This window comes from Caloenas nicobarica, chromosome 1 (genome assembly GCF_036013445.1).
Source record: "Caloenas nicobarica isolate bCalNic1 chromosome 1, bCalNic1.hap1, whole genome shotgun sequence".
Lineage (NCBI taxonomy): Eukaryota > Metazoa > Chordata > Aves > Columbiformes > Columbidae > Caloenas > Caloenas nicobarica.
The window spans coordinates 32,623,678-32,639,411 of NC_088245.1; the positions used below are offsets into that span (position 1 = coordinate 32,623,678).

Below are 15,734 nucleotides of genomic sequence, written 5' to 3' on the forward strand. Positions count from 1 at the left end.
ATGCTCTGAAAATGCTACCAGAAGTAGTTTCTCTCCCAGTCATGCACTGCAGCCTCCACAACAATAACTCTTAGAAGTGCTTAAAAATGATCTAAAACTGGTATGACAGATTTATTCATTTTTAATCTGATGGCTTTGAGACTCAAACTTGCCACCAGGAAGACCGCCTGCACATCTCCACATTCAGAAGGCTGTCAGTTCCCTACTCCACAACAAGGACTGTTCTACCAGAACAAAACTGAAAAGCATCCAACTCTGAAGTAAGAGTGTATTTGATTGACAAGCATATGTATCCCCATTATACACCCTCTTCTCTGCCCTCACCACTTCTCCTATCAGCTATAGGCAAGCACCATGGCACACAGTCACAGCAGCAGTGAACACCACGCTTTAGATTAGTCTCCATCATCATGCTACCTCACTGTCAGGCAACCATACTTCAAAAAAAACCAAACCACAGTTAATGGTATAATCAATTCACTGTTATAAGTCACATATCTAAGTGTTTGATTTTTCCCATGGTAACTGAAAATTTAGCAGGGAAAAGGGAGAATTTGTTATTGGAATTACTGTAGCCAAGAGGTCAGAAGCCAGTTGTGTATCACCTTTGTGGCTGGAAAGCCACATAGAAGATGGAAGTCTGCAACACCATGACCCTGTGCAGCACAGCAAGCTTCCGCAGCATCTTCTGTCCCCGATATGAATGTCCATCACATACTTGCTAAGCAACCATTGACTTTTTTTGAGGGGTGGGGGGTTAAAGCTGAAGGGGAAAGCTTAATGACTGAACAGCACAAGAGGCTAAATACCACAGGGTTTCCCCTCACATCATACATTTTCTCTCTAACTTGATTGCGTTATACACTAAGCCCACTACATACTTCAAATTTAAACGTACTCCCTTGTGGACACCTCCAATTTGCTACTCGAACAGAAAACAAATTCAAATAACCCAATAGATCCACTCCATGTTAGAATGCATTACAAGAGTCAACTATTTCACGTTATTTATTTAAACTGTAAAAAGAGGCAGTCAAAGCAATGTTTCAGTTAGGTAGAGAATACAGCATTAATTTCAAAAACTAAACAGCAGTGAAGTTGGAGTCTGTTGCAGTGGTTAATGAATAAGGTGACTGTTTTCAAAGATATCCACACATGTACAGATCATAGCTTGCATGAACAGTTTTTACAGCACTGCTGTATAATCTCATTCAGTTATTTGACTACTGATGGTAATTAAGGACCATAATCCATTGCCAAAAAATAAACAAATTTGAGCAACCACCAAAACTTAAGCAATGGCAGAAGCTGTGTGTGGAGATTCCAGGTTTACTGCCACGTGTACCTAGCTGTTCAGGGAAAACACGAGAGTTCTTGAGTATGTACAAAGCTGAAGAATGGAGACAAACTTTATAAGCACAGGAAAAACAACAGGCAAAGAAGTTTTATTTACATAGAGTTAGCATCTTGAACCTGGATAACTAGGAATCAAGATTCACAGATGAGAAGTACTAAAGCAATAGAAAGCCACCAAGAAAGTTAAGTTGTATGGATAGAGCCAACCCAGCCTTCTCTTCTTCAGGGCTTGCACAGGAATACAGCTACACCCCAGACTTTTTGTAGGATCTGACCCTAGTAAGGTAAGTATTTTACCATCCCTATTGCTTATTAACTACCAAAATTGATGTAGTAGTACTGAGGTATTAAATCAATGAAATATGCATCATGCTTAGGGGTAGTAGCTGTAATGTACTACATACGAAAATGAAACATTATGTACGAAGAGAAACAAGCATAGCAACCGATATCTACAAACTAAAGTCACAGTGGCACATTGAACAATTTTAGGTTAACCAGACTCACTTAAAAATAGAAACCAGAGGCTGGGCTCTCCTCTCACCCCATTTCACATGTCTTTGCTTCCATTGATTTCAAGTGGAGTTCTTCACAATTTATGCCATTGTGAGAGGAGAATCAAGCCTTGTGTGTTTGAAAGGAAACTGCAGACATGTTTCCCACCAGAGTACAGGGGGAGATTTTAAAAACAACCACAAGTATATGAACTGTGAAACCGATAGAGTACACAAGCAAAGGCAGGCAAAGAGGCTCTAGCTGGGGGTGGTGCTCGGGAACTTGCAGCTTATCCAGGGTCTTTTTTTTTTTTTTTTGAAGACTTGGGACTAGTATTAAGAAATCAGAAGCCCAGTCATTAAACTGGCTTAAAAAAATAGAAATAAATATTGCATTTTCTTCTGACAGACATAATTGATTTACATTTTCCTACAGTTATTCTATAAAATGAGGAGCAGGCCATTTTCTTTGCAAAGGACACAGACTTTCCATTCCCAGAAACTGGGAAGCAGGTCTACTATTTGCATAAGTAGAAATGGTGCCTAATCATCACTCACACCCAAGCTCAAACAGATGATCTTCCAAAACTCTTCAGGATCATCTGGACAGCTAATATTACAGTACTTAGAAAGAGCAACGCTTGTGACTGGAACTTAAGTCAGACAAAGCACTAGATGATATATAGGTGACAAAACCACTTGATGGTTTGGACCTATGGCACAACAGAAGCTACAGCTTTACAGTCTGGTTTTTTTGGGCAGCAGCATCTGATTAGGAAGCTCCCATTTCACCATCTCAGTGAGCAACTCTGTGCACTAACACAATCGTTGTACCGGCCTGTACTGATTTGGGAAGCTCAGTTAAAGCGAAGAGCAAGAAAACCCCCAAACATTTTCAAGTCATCTCTATGTCCCTGCTCAAGCTGTGCCAGAACACTGAAGCAACAGTGCAAGAGAAATAGCTTGAGTATTTTACAGAGGGAATACAGACTTAATTCATTGTTTTATCAGATTTATATACCATAGTAATGCAAGATTGAAGTCATTCATACTCAAAGTCCAACATTGACAGAATATTACTGTGACTGCCTGTTTGCAGATGTTCTTCCCACATGTTCACTCACATGCACAACTGGTGTCACACCTCACACATTGGTTTTTACGTCTCCCCATGCACTCCAGTAGGAAGATGTGCCAGCAGTTTCCTTTTAAAAACAAGTCTAGATTCTTTTCCCACAATTGCATTAAATACTGACTGATTTAGTAGCAACAAAGCAGGAAGAAGGTAAATACACAGGACTGCAAGAAGGAGGATGTTTTCTACCCATGGAAAAAATGTTGCATTATTCAAGATATACCTGCTGATTTTCATGAAACCTCTTCTTTCAAAGCATTAGCCTCCTTCCAGAGGCTGTGGGAAGGTGGAAAGAGATCCAAGAACAAACACATATGCCCTTGAATATCCAACTTTGCATGTTTGAGAGTTAGTATTTAGATGTTAAACACTGACTTACATATCAAAGTAAAAAAAAAGAGCCTCAAACAAACAGGAGTCTGGTATCACCTCAATTCCTAAAATAAGGGAACCAAGTATACCTTTGTGCTACAATATAATACCACAAGGTCTTCATTATATCAGTACCTATTTACAGCATCAGCTCCAGGATAATAAGACATCAACTAATAGGTCAAAAAGGTTTATAAACAGCTACAGTACAATATGAGACAGACAGCAAGACATTAAAAACAAACCTGTCAAAATTGCAGCCTAAAAGATGGCAGATTCAGAACTAGACAATAGAGCTCTGAGTGTCAGGGGAGATTTTTGCAAAGAAATCTGAAAAGCAATAAATCTGCAGCAATGAAACAGCTGCTTGCTTGTCACTGTGGTCACTTCAGTTCAATCAAATACTTGCATTGCTCAAGTTCAATATATTAACAGCTACTCTAAAACCATAAAAGCTGCTCTTGCACGAAATCACCAGTTGGAAAATCATATCTTGAGAAAGAAATGGGCTATTAGCATGGACCACTGAACTACAGCTTCACATCACCTGAAATCCTCCACAAAGATTGTCCAAGCAGATTGTCTGTATGAAAGGTCAGGGGGTAAAGCTTGATGCTTACTGGATTCACAAACAACCAAATCAACCATTCAGCTCACTAACCTACTCAGCAGTGCATCCTTCCCTGCGAGGCCTTCCATGGCTTTTTCGCAGTTCATACTTGAGCACAACAGCAACACATAGGGCTCCCTCTCACCGTGCAGCCTCACCACTGTACACAGCTCCCTTTCCTGGGTCTCCCAAGGGGAGGCCAGTGCCCCCGAAAAGGGGATCCACGCTCCAGAATCTGGCTGTGGAGAAGAGCTGCTGTAACACAACTGTTCGCTTTTTTCAGGCAGCTAACATTTCTCCTGAATAGTAGCGGTACCTTCTAGTAGATACCTGCTGAAATTCAAACCTACACTGAGCTGCTGAGAGGACAGAACAAAGCTGCATCCTGCGTAACAACATCCTTACCAGGGTGGAAGTTATGGATTTTTCTCATACCTCAGTACAGGTGAGACCCCGGTCTGCTTTCTACATGTTTGGCAGTATTCTAAGACATTTGCTGGCTATTGGCCTGCCAAGCTGTTCAGGCTTATAAATTCCTCTGCACTCACTTTATACTCTTTTGTTAAAAATAAACATATCCTCTACGTATCTTGTTCCTGTATTCCATAGGCACAGAACGAACTTATTTCAGTCCTGGATGAATGGGAACTCAATACTTATCACACAGATCCACCATGCTTTCCAAACAAGACCGAAAAAAACCTCTCACAGTAAAGTTATCCATATGATCTTTCTGATGAGTGAAGCATGAGAAAACAGTTCAAAGCTCTCAGAAAGCCATATGCATACTTTTACAAAAAACATCTGCAATTCACCAGTGAAGTTCTAGACCTAGCATAATTCGTTTAGCAGTCTGTATATATAAATGCAAATACACTAGGTTCAGGCATTTCTTCAATGCCTTAATAAAATTCATTTTAAAGTATACAAATATTTACACTTTGAATAGTCAGCTCAGCATGTGAAGCTTTTATTTTTCTATGAAAATACTGATTCTTGCAAAAGATGACATTTCTGAAATGAGGCTGGAATAAAGTCAAAATATATTAGTCTTAAAGTATGCACACAAACACTCAATTTCTTTACATAAACACTTTTGAACTTCTGGGTGATTAACTGAAACATTTGATTACAAAAAGATCTTTAAAAAACATCTTCACTAATCATGCACTAATTTTTAACATACTTGCAAACAACTCAGCTTTTACTGTGGTTAGACAAGTTGATCCACACTTGAAAGTGCAAGGTGGCTTTCAATTTGTGCCATGGTTATTGTGCATTTGTGTTGCTAGAGGAACGGGCCATGGGTGAGGGCAGCGTCCAACTACCCCAAGTGCTTGACAGGTTGAGCAAGAGTGTCTGGGTGCCCCGGTGGCGCCTCTTGCTGAGCCAGCACTACCTCTGTCACAGCAGTACTTTGTTAATGAAGAGATTAGGGGAGGGTAGAACAGGTAAGGCTGAACAATTACAGCACTTGTGTCAGATGTGGTTGACATTGCTCCAATGAGGAGCATGGGAAGACAGAAGAGACATGTGCTTTGAGGAGTGGTGTAGAAGTATCTGTCTAGATATGTTTAAAGATTCAATTGTACAATTCTTAATACGTAAGCTTTTCATTGCAGTATTTTAAAGAGTGGTGGGAGAAGATGCAGCTTTCCTACAGAACAAGACGATGCAAGAGTCCTACCACACAGCATGATCTGAAGCCTATATTGCTATAGTCATAACTGCATCTATATTCTTATTTTCTTTTTAGAGCACTCAAACACCTTCATAAATTAAGATGTTTGGACAATGAAGACTCCCTTTAAGAAAATTTCAGGTACTAAAAACACCCTGCTTAAAAAAAAGTCTAAGTTTTATTATAAGCATCATGATATTGACATGCAGATTTTTAATCATGTCAATTGCAATTATACAAATCAGTGATCAAATCCACTGAGAAGTCAGTTTTCATATACATCATGTTAACACAAACATTAGACATGGATTTGGCAAATTGCTGTCAGAAAAGCCTAGTTCTGGAATCATGCAATATTAAGATTGAGGCTACTTGATGCAAAGTTAGAAGGCAACAAGCTCAAAAAGGTGGCTATAAAAACATCACAGAAAACAGAATTTAAATAAAAGCAAAGCAATCGTATTTCAATATTTGGATGGCAGCTAGAAATGCTTTTTTGGCATGCAGCTGCTCCATGAAGCCAATATTGTACATAACTGGAAACATTTCAAAAAAACCAGAATTGTTACTGAAGTCAAAGACACTAATTGCAAGCTGTGGGATCTGTGCTTGGATAAAAGAGGGGTAACTGAATAAAACTGTCATAGATACAAACCTGCAAGCACACTCCATAACACTCTCATCACCTTATTGCCAACTCGGTAGAACTAGAGAGCAAGGGAGTAAGGGTGGGGGAAGAGAAGGAAAATGAAGGAGAGAAGCACACAAGGCAGAACAGCAAGAGCTATCAAGCGCTATAAATCAATGTTTCAAACACAAACCTTAGACAAGAGTACATGACTTTGGTACAGAACAACTGAAATAACACAGTTCCAGCTTTTGTTGATGTGTAATCCACTTGGAAAACAAAGGCCTGCCTGAGAGACTGCCTACCCCAAGTTTACAAGCTAGAAAAACACTCTGAGCTCGATAGGTTCAAAATGATCTTGAAAAGCAACTCACCAATCTTATGGTTATATTTAAGAATATTTAAGGAGTTAGACTTCCAGGCAGAGTTCCAATAAAAGGTAAACTAGAAAAAAAAACCCACAACCAAAACTCTGTCGTTTACAGATGCTTCTAAAATACCAAAAGTGTTTGTATTGGCTCATGCCTCTTGTATCTGAGCATGTCACTCATTTTGTACATTAAGAAAAACCTCCTTGCACAAGAACATGCTTGAGAAGTACTGTCAGCTTGTGCTGAGAAGTCATTTGCTCATTTAGTATTGCCAAAATAAGTATAATGTGTTTAGTGCACAATATAAACAAGCAAAATACAAAGAGTTATAGCAGACTTTTCCCTCAGTAACTGGAAATACCCTTTGACCACAACCCAGCAGCCAAACTGCGGTTTCTGTAAAAAACACGTAATTTTGGCAAAATGTGATCTGATAGTCTATCTGGGAGTTTCTTCCAGAAATGCTACGACTTCAGTGTGCTGTTACTTGCAAAACATGTTTCTTCCCACCATTCTTCAGCCATGAGGTGGGAGTGGGGGAAAGACTCGCAATAGCTGTGCTGTATCCTTCCAAGATGGTTCTTCCCATTATACAACTCCTAATCCAAACAATTTAAGCACACAAGTAAAAGCTACTCATTTTTGTAAACAATTCCAAGAGCAAGACCTAAGCACGCATGGCTTACACCAAGCATATACTAATGACTGGAGCTAACCTCAAGTTTACCTCTGTTTAAACAGCACAAGCAGAACACAGTGCTGGCCAAACTGAAGCTTAAGCCTCAATACAAAGGGGTAAGCTGAATATTGGTATAAACCACCAGGTCATTGTGCACCCATCTCATAATCAAGTATTCTTAATGTAATATTATATCATACAACAATTTTCCAATATGACAATTTTATTTACAATGTTTCAGAGGATGTTTTTATACCCCAACAGCAGGGATCCCTTTACTTTAGGATAAGGAAGTAGTAGAAAACAGAAACAAAACCCAGCTTGTTTGTTTTGAATGGACTTCACCACTGCACATACAATTAACTCTGGAATGCACAAGACCTAGCAAACAGAGGCTTTAAATTTAAGTGCAACTCTCAGTCTGTTCTGTTAGAAGTTGTGTACAGCAGCCATTGACAATATATTACACAAGATTCATATTACAAAGGGAAAGGACTTTTAGGCTGCAGCATTAGAAAGGGTCAAAGCCATCTGCAAAGACCTAATATGAAGCAAAGCCATTTAAATTACTCTAAAATGTAGATGTTTGTTAGCATAGAATAGCTTCACAGGAAAACAATGACAAAGTAAAAGCCATCTGATTTTCATATGCTAATTAATTAAATATGCCAAATGCATTTAATCTCCTATTATAACCATAGGGGGAGACAGACCAAACTCTTGAAGTTCTGAAAAGCCGGGTCATTAGCATGCCAAGTCATTCTTCAGATCTTCTCCTTATATACAAATATACATTCCCAGCTTATTACATATGTAAGTAAAACCTGGCTCCACTCCCCCACACCCAACATTTCTCCTTTGGAAGACACTTGATATTTCCTACTCCTGTATTCTAAACATTTTATTAAACATTAGAAAGAACTTGTTTACTAGGGAAAAAAACAAACAAAACACCAAACCAAGCACGCATACCAAACAAAAAACACCAAACAAAAACCACAGAAGCAGTTTTGCCAAAAGCCCAAGTTAAACACCCCAGTCCCCCTAAGACATAAAATAAGCTAGTTGAAAGTGAGATTAATAACACTCTTGCACACATGCATGGAAAGCCATGCATAGTTTGTAGTCTTTCACTTTTAAGTTCAGATGACATTTCTAGCCATTTCTTGCCTTTCCAAACAAGAAAAGGATTCTTATGTTTACATAAGGTTCTTCTTGCTCAATAAATCTTAAACTGAAACAGATTTTTTTTTAAACAATTACCTTCTTCAGAGTTATCATACTACAGGATATTAGGAAAAACCAGACTCTCCTGTTGCTATTACCCACATCTGACTCCAATCTTAATAGTTTAGCTATTAACCCTGTAAGGTCCCCACACACACACCTTGCCCAGTTGATGTTAAAATTTTTATATGACTGATCTGGGCTTACTCATTACAAAATCTTTTGTTATACAGAAAGAGAGCAGCTCTGTGGACCTTGATTTACAGGACACAATTAACCGTGTTTTTGGCAGAACTGCACCAGCCCGGCTCATCCGGGGCTCTGCGCTGAGAAATGAAAGAATCTGTCACTGCAGTCAGAGTTAAGTGCTCTGCTTCTCCCCTCTCCCCTTCATTCCCTTTCCAAGCCCACTCTGACCTGCTGACATTTTGGGAAGAAAACCTGGCTAAAGTGATATACCTGTGCTGTAGAGAAGTAATACAAATAACAATATTTGCTCCTAGAGATAATAACTAGAGCTAAAGGGAGAAAAACACATCCTGCTAGAAAATCACACCAGTCACTCTTGAGTTTGCCATGCAAAACCAGGCAGTTTAAAGACCTCAGGTACCAGCTAAACAACAAAAAGAGGGAACTTCACCAGCAGTAATGCTAGCCATTTATTTTTGCCACCTTTTAGGTTTTACAATGTAGGGAATATGCATTGTTAACCTTTAAATCCTCTGTATAAACATTTCTCAGAGAGCTTGTAAAATATCCCCTGCTGTGTTTCCTGGCTCTCCAGTTGATGGCATTTAGAAACACTGGTACTGGCGGGTGCTTTATTTTGCTTTCCTCGGCCACCCCGCTGGGATACAATGACAGATTCCTGTCCAAGGCCAGACCCAGCCACTCCAGGCTCGGACCACAACGAAGGCGCCCTGGACTCAGCCCAGCCAGATGATAAATGGTGGCTGCTGGAGTTTGAATCCGCCGGTGGGAATAAATGTGGGAGAAGGCGCTCAAGGAGCGTCCATCGCCTTTCCAGAGCTCTTTTCATTGAGAAAGGAAAAAAAAAACCACAACAACTTGGGCTAGGTCCGTACTGCCTCTCAGGCGCTGCCGGGGGGGGTGTGGGGGGTGTGGTGTCACCCCCAAGAGCACAACGCGCTCGCAGCGGAGAGCCTGAAAGGTGCCGCCGGGATGGCAAACCGAGGTCAACCCCCCCAGACCCCCTGGGTCCCCCGCTCGGAGCAGGAGGGCGCCGAGACGCGGACACTTCGCTGAGGACAAGGGAGAAGGCGGAGGCTGCCTGGAAGAGGCCAGTTGTCACCCCGCTGACAGGCAACAGCTGAGTTGCTGTATCTGCACCCTCGTTCAGTCCGGCGGCCCCGGCCCGCCGCGCCCTCCCCTCCGCCGGGGCACGGAACCGGCGCCGCGCCATCCCCGCCGACAGCCGCCGCGGGGCTCAGCAGCACCCCTCGCCACCTCCCGAGCCCGCAGCCCCCGTCCAACAACTCTGTGCAGGACAGCGCTGCGCCAGAGGCGCTGACGGGTGCCGGCTCCATGCTCGGCGGCTCCGCGCAGACATCTCCCGGCGATGCAGACCCCGGGCGGGATGCCGCAGGAACGGCCAGCGGCACGGTCCCGGCTGCGGACGGCGCCCCGACAGACCCACCGGACGCCCCGGCGCGTCGCTGCTGGCTGCCACCCGCGCCTACCGGCTCTCCCCCGCCGGAGCCCCCACTTACCCTCCCCGCTGCGCGGTAGAACCACGGCGACGTATTCCCGAGCGGCAAGCAGCGGCAGGGTCCGTCACATCGACAGCGGAGGAGGCGGGTACCCGGCTCTGCCCCGCGGAGTCAGCGCCGGCGAGAGACGCGCATCTCCGGCAGCGCCGCGGAGGGTTCGGACCGCCCGCCCGGAGCCGCCTCTGCCGCCGACGGCCCCGCCGCGAGTGGCCGAGCCCCGCGCCCGCTCCCCGCCCTAATGGGCTCCGCCGCCCCGCGCCCCGGACGGCGACATGCGCGTTCCGCCGCGCCCATTGGCTGTCGCCCGCCGCGCCCGCCAATCGCCGTCGGGCCGGGACAGTCCGCGGCTCGGAAAACCCGGCGGGGCGGGGCGGCGGGGCGGGAGGGGCGGGGCTTCGGCTCGGCCCCGCCCAGCCCGGCTGCCCGGCGGCGGCGCGCGGGGAGGTCCAGCGCTGCTTGAACCGCGGGGAAGGGACGACAAAACTTGTGAAAACCCCATTTCTCCCCAGTATGGGAAGGCCAGGGAGCAGGCGGAGGACGGGCAGGCTCCCCTCTCCGTTTCCTCCGGTCAGACAGAGCTCTGAAGCCAATTGCTGGCTCCTCGCCGAGGGAGCAGGAGAAGGAAAGTTAATAAAAAACTCTTCCCCCTGACCTGTGCAGGGGGTGGCAATGGAGCCCGCTCCGGCTGTATTTGCCCACATCCCCACATCCCCACCGGCTGCACCCGGGACATTGCAAATAATAAGATGTAGACATTAACACCTCGTGAATAGATTTAACTTTCCAGTTAGCTATAGCTTATTCAGCATGACAGTACATAAGGGTAGCAGCAAACAATCGTTGAAGCTTAAAGAACATTTTTAAAATAAGTACCAAGGCCTCATATTTGTTCTGAAACTGTTTGTTTTGTTTTCGGGGAATACTGTTTAATTGTCTCGATTTTTTATTTTGCTGGAGGAGCGGGGCGCGGGGCCCTCGCCCCCCGGAGTGTGGAGCCGCAGCCCCGGGCTCGGAGCAGCTCCCCGAGAGGGCTGGCAGGGGTGTGCGCTTCCCAAAGCAAAGCTGCCCTGCTCTTAACATAAGTAAGATGGCAAAACGAATGCGGTAGGCGTTAAGGAGGCACTGAAGTAGCCGGGTATACATTTAAATCCCTTCCCTTGTATCGTTATCAGTACTTTTGGTATCTGTTTAAGCTATTGGAGTTTGCAGCCCTTGTCCCAGTTGCTCACACCTCACACCCTTCAAGCAACAAGAATGGAGCTCCTGGTTCTCTGAGGTCTTGCAGTGTTTAAATCCTCAATGAAAAAAAAATCAAAGGAAAGGTTAATGTAGACGTTTAACTTAATGTTATATTTTTTCTCTATAAAGGCAATTTAGAAGGTGAGAGAATTTTACCAGGATGACTTCTAAGCAATCACAAACTCTCCTCACTTGGTGAAACAAATGTGTTTGGATCCATGAAAGCTTAATATAAAGCTGAAATCTGGTCTGTTCTCTGGCAGCGTCTCTCTTGATTCTCTAAACAAGGAATTATTTGAGGTTAGGAAATGGCAATTTTCCTTTCATGTTTTGAAGTACATTTGGTTTTCCTGTGTTAGCAGAATAAGTTTGTTATCTGGAATCCAGTCTGGTCAAAAATCATCTTTCTGTATCTGAAAAAATAAAAATATAACACTCACAGGAAACAGCTTCAGACTACAACCCTAGGCTACAACTTTATGACAGGCAGGCACGTTAAACCTACTTATCACCTTAAACATTTCAGCTGCAATTCTAAGCCTGGGTGCTCTGCTCTTCTGTTTCCTTGCAGCCTAGATGTAGTATCACCATCACATTGCTGAACACTTCCTTTTAAATCTTAACCAAGTCTGAAAATAAACATCGCATCTGCATGGAAGTTTTCAGAGTGAAAGCAAAGACACTTGTACAGACAGGTGAAATCTCATTAAAAGAAGTCTCCATCACTTTTTCCATCAGAATGGATTTGGATGTCTCCAACAATTTAAACAAAAAATAAAGGATGAAGTGGAAATGTGAACAAATGAATACATTCTGAAGGGAACATGAAGAAAAAGGTGGCAAAGATGGCAAAAAGGCTGCTTATAGTCTTCTGCTTGCAGCCATAGAGCTGTTTGTCCCTTGTCCTGTGTTCTTCCCTGCCACCTAGTCAAGCATTTCTGTAGCACTTATCACTAAGATCTAAATATGTTTAGACTGTGCTGGCAGCATTGCATGATTTCCATCATTTACTTCTTCCCACTTCAGGTTCCAAAGGCATAGGAAATAAGACTGCTTGGCTTTTAAATAATCTTGTCAAAGGTGTTTACAGTCATATATTAGCAGATCTAAATCTGGAATGAAAGAATTTATGGCCAATGCACTCTTTTAAGTTGTATATCTGTTTATCTGATCCTCACTTACAAATGCCTCTAATTAAGCTGTAAACTCTTAGTTTCTACTTAACCATATGGATAGCCTGGGAAGTTTGCTACAGTAATGTAATTTACCCATTCTACAGCCATGTCTGCAATGCAAATCCAGTATAACTGCTTTAATAGTGTTACAACCTGCCCTGCTTTTCACAACACAGACAGAAATAAAGCATGTTCAAATTACCAACTGTAGCCCTGATGAAACAGTGCAGACAGTTTTCTCTTTGGAGCTATGGGACTTTATCTCAGGATAAAAAAATACAATCTGCAAATGCAGCTACTGGGGAAGGGGCTATAATATTCTAATATTCTCCTTTTTTTTTTTTCTCCTGTGGGAACTATTTGGCTCTCCTATGATTTTGTTGCATTCTACCCTTGGGTACCATTCACAGTTTTTAGTTGCATGCACTTTTCATTCACCTGAAGTCTGGATAATTTGAGGATGAGGTCTACTCTGCCACTGGAGTGGGTTGAGAGAAGGTATAAGGAAAACCTGCACATAAAAAAGGCCCAGAATTACAATATCTGTTTGTATATCTTGAACTTTTATTAGATATTTCAAAAATATATATGCAAGAAAAAACATATAGACTCCTGATAAGCAAGTTTAGAAAGAGCTTCAGTCCCAGCTTTGTTGCCTTAACATAGTGAAAACCCCAACTTCCATGGGACTGTTACCTACTGTATGAAAAATATATTCTAAAATATGTTCTATGTTTAGGATTTTTCTCTAGAAAGTAGTGCTGACAGCTATTATGAATTTCACGTGAGGAATGCAATTTTTGGCCTATGTTGCAGGAGCTGAAAATTTATGAAAAGTTTTCGTGATTTTGAAGTAGAGGGAAAAGCATCTGTATAGATTCACATAGGTACCCTGGAAGGAAATGCCTGGAGCAATCCACCAGACATGCTTTTCCAATCCTACCTCTTCCAGTGAATACTTTAAATATTTCTTATTATCTTTGAAGTATCCCATGTAAAAAATTTCTTCCTCATGTCTAGCCTGAATCTCCTCTCCTTTAGTTTTAAACTATTACCCCTTGTCCTATCACAACAGGCCCTGCTAAAATGTCTGTCCCCATCTTTCTTACAGGCCCCTTTTAAGTACTGAAAGCCCACAATAAGGTCTCCCTGGAGCCTTCTCTTCTCCAGGCTGAATGACTCAGCCTTATTCGAACGTACATCAAACCTTCTTCAAGTGCTGGGTGGTCTTTGAGGGCAGTCAGAAAACTGGTCAGCACTCATTCAAATCAGGGATGGACTGAGGAATACTCTGACTCCATTTCAGTGTTCAGGTTTGATTTCTTTTCCCAGGTAAACCTAGGTGTAGCATGCATGGAGGGAGGGAATCACATCTTGATACGGGCTAAGGACAAAGCTGGAATTCATGCTTGTATTTGGGAGAGGGGAAGGCTTCTCAGGTTGTTGCTGCTGATTTTTGCCTGTTTTGTTTATTTTGGCCTTATCCTACAGCTCCATAACTTTTTCAGCTATATGGTCCTTCCTAATCTCTATTTAAAAGTCAGCTGAATCCTTGCATGGCCAGCTAAAAAAAGTTTCTTATGGATTTCATTCCCAGACATCTTCCCTGGCTGTCTAACTCCCTATGTCCTCTCTACCTGGGCTAAAAAGTTATCCTTATACAAAGGCTTCATAACCTGCCTTTGATCACAGATTTCTTCATTGGTTCTTTTAGCCTAGTTATCTCCTATGGACTAGAACAAAATTGGCAACTTGCTTGAGACAAAAAGAACAACATTTAGTTTACGATATGTGTAAGAAATCCCAGTCCTGTTCCTGAGATCTGCAGCTGTGCCTTGTGCTCCCTCCTGCCGGAGCTGGAGTCGGTCCTGCCAGTGGCAGTGACGTCTGGACCCGCTCTTGGAAAACATCCCAACGTTTCTGTATCTGTTCCAGCCGTGGATGATTGTACTCTGCCTTCTGAGTGGTCTCAGATGAATCTAGTTGTATTCATGAAATAATGGCAAAACTCCCTGAGTTTCTCTAGTTCCAGATGAATACTCAGAAACGCAGTGGTCCTTTGCGTGTTTATTTCCCAATCCCACCAGGCATTAGACTCCTGCCTGTATGCCTGTAAGGTCACCATGGATTTTTCACAGTGTTTTCCCCAAGAGTGTGGGTGTTTGATTGCCTGGAGATGTTTCTCTTTGAACAGGAGACACCAAGATTGGACAACCTTCTGTGGTCCTGGCTTTGAGAGATGAAACAGATTTGAGAGCATATGTCCGATCCCATAGCCACTGAAACACTTGATGATTAGCCGTTTCATAAGATCAACCCAGATCTGTAAGTACTACACAGAAAAAAACTTGATGGAAGGCAATAAATATTATTTTGGAAAAACATCCATGATGATTTTAAGAATCTTTTGTTTATTAAATTAGATTTAGTTAAAAATTACACTTTGAGAAGCCAGGATGTTAGAAGGTACGGATGATACACCATACCATTTGTACTTTTCCTTCTCTATAATGGGACAAGTGTAAATCACAACCCTAACTTGATTAGCTTTTGTTTCACTGTGTTACGGTTTTAACATTATTTAAACATAGTTCGTTATTTAACTGTGCAGAAGATCTTAATCTTTTACTTAAATGTAAATTGCAAAGTACAATCGCTAAACAAATTGATTGAATACCATTGATTATTCATCAAATAATTGTGGCAAATGATGTAATCAATTATTCATCATACTCATAGAAGAATAGATGACATGAAGAATAAGCTGTAATTAAGATAAAACACTAGTGGATTCTGTACTGATAATTTCTTTAGAAATTACAATTCTTGCAATTAAATCAAATTGAAATTAAAATGTGAGTAGCCTGATTGAGGCACTGAGTAATGATTGTACAAAAGTGTAATCTGCTAGAGCCTATTCATGTATGGGCACAGTGATGACATTTGCTGCCTGAAATATTTTCTGTTTTTCCCCATGCATTACTTCTGTCTAATGCAAGGATGCTGTTATGATTATAGATTTTAGTCTCCTCTATTA

At 42.3% G+C, this 15,734-nt stretch overlaps 1 protein-coding gene across 1 annotated transcript in view; it reads right to left on the minus strand.

Annotated features, from left to right (window-relative positions):
• The window catches only part of PRICKLE1 (prickle planar cell polarity protein 1), a 65,649-nt gene extending 55,176 nt beyond the window's left edge, over positions 1–10,473 (minus strand). Inside the window, exon 1 of the mRNA XM_065635842.1 lies at positions 10,284–10,473. The gene's annotated coding sequence lies outside the window, so the exon portion shown is untranslated. The remainder of the gene's footprint in view (positions 1–10,283) is intronic.
• Positions 10,474–15,734: the final 5,261 nt, after the last annotated feature.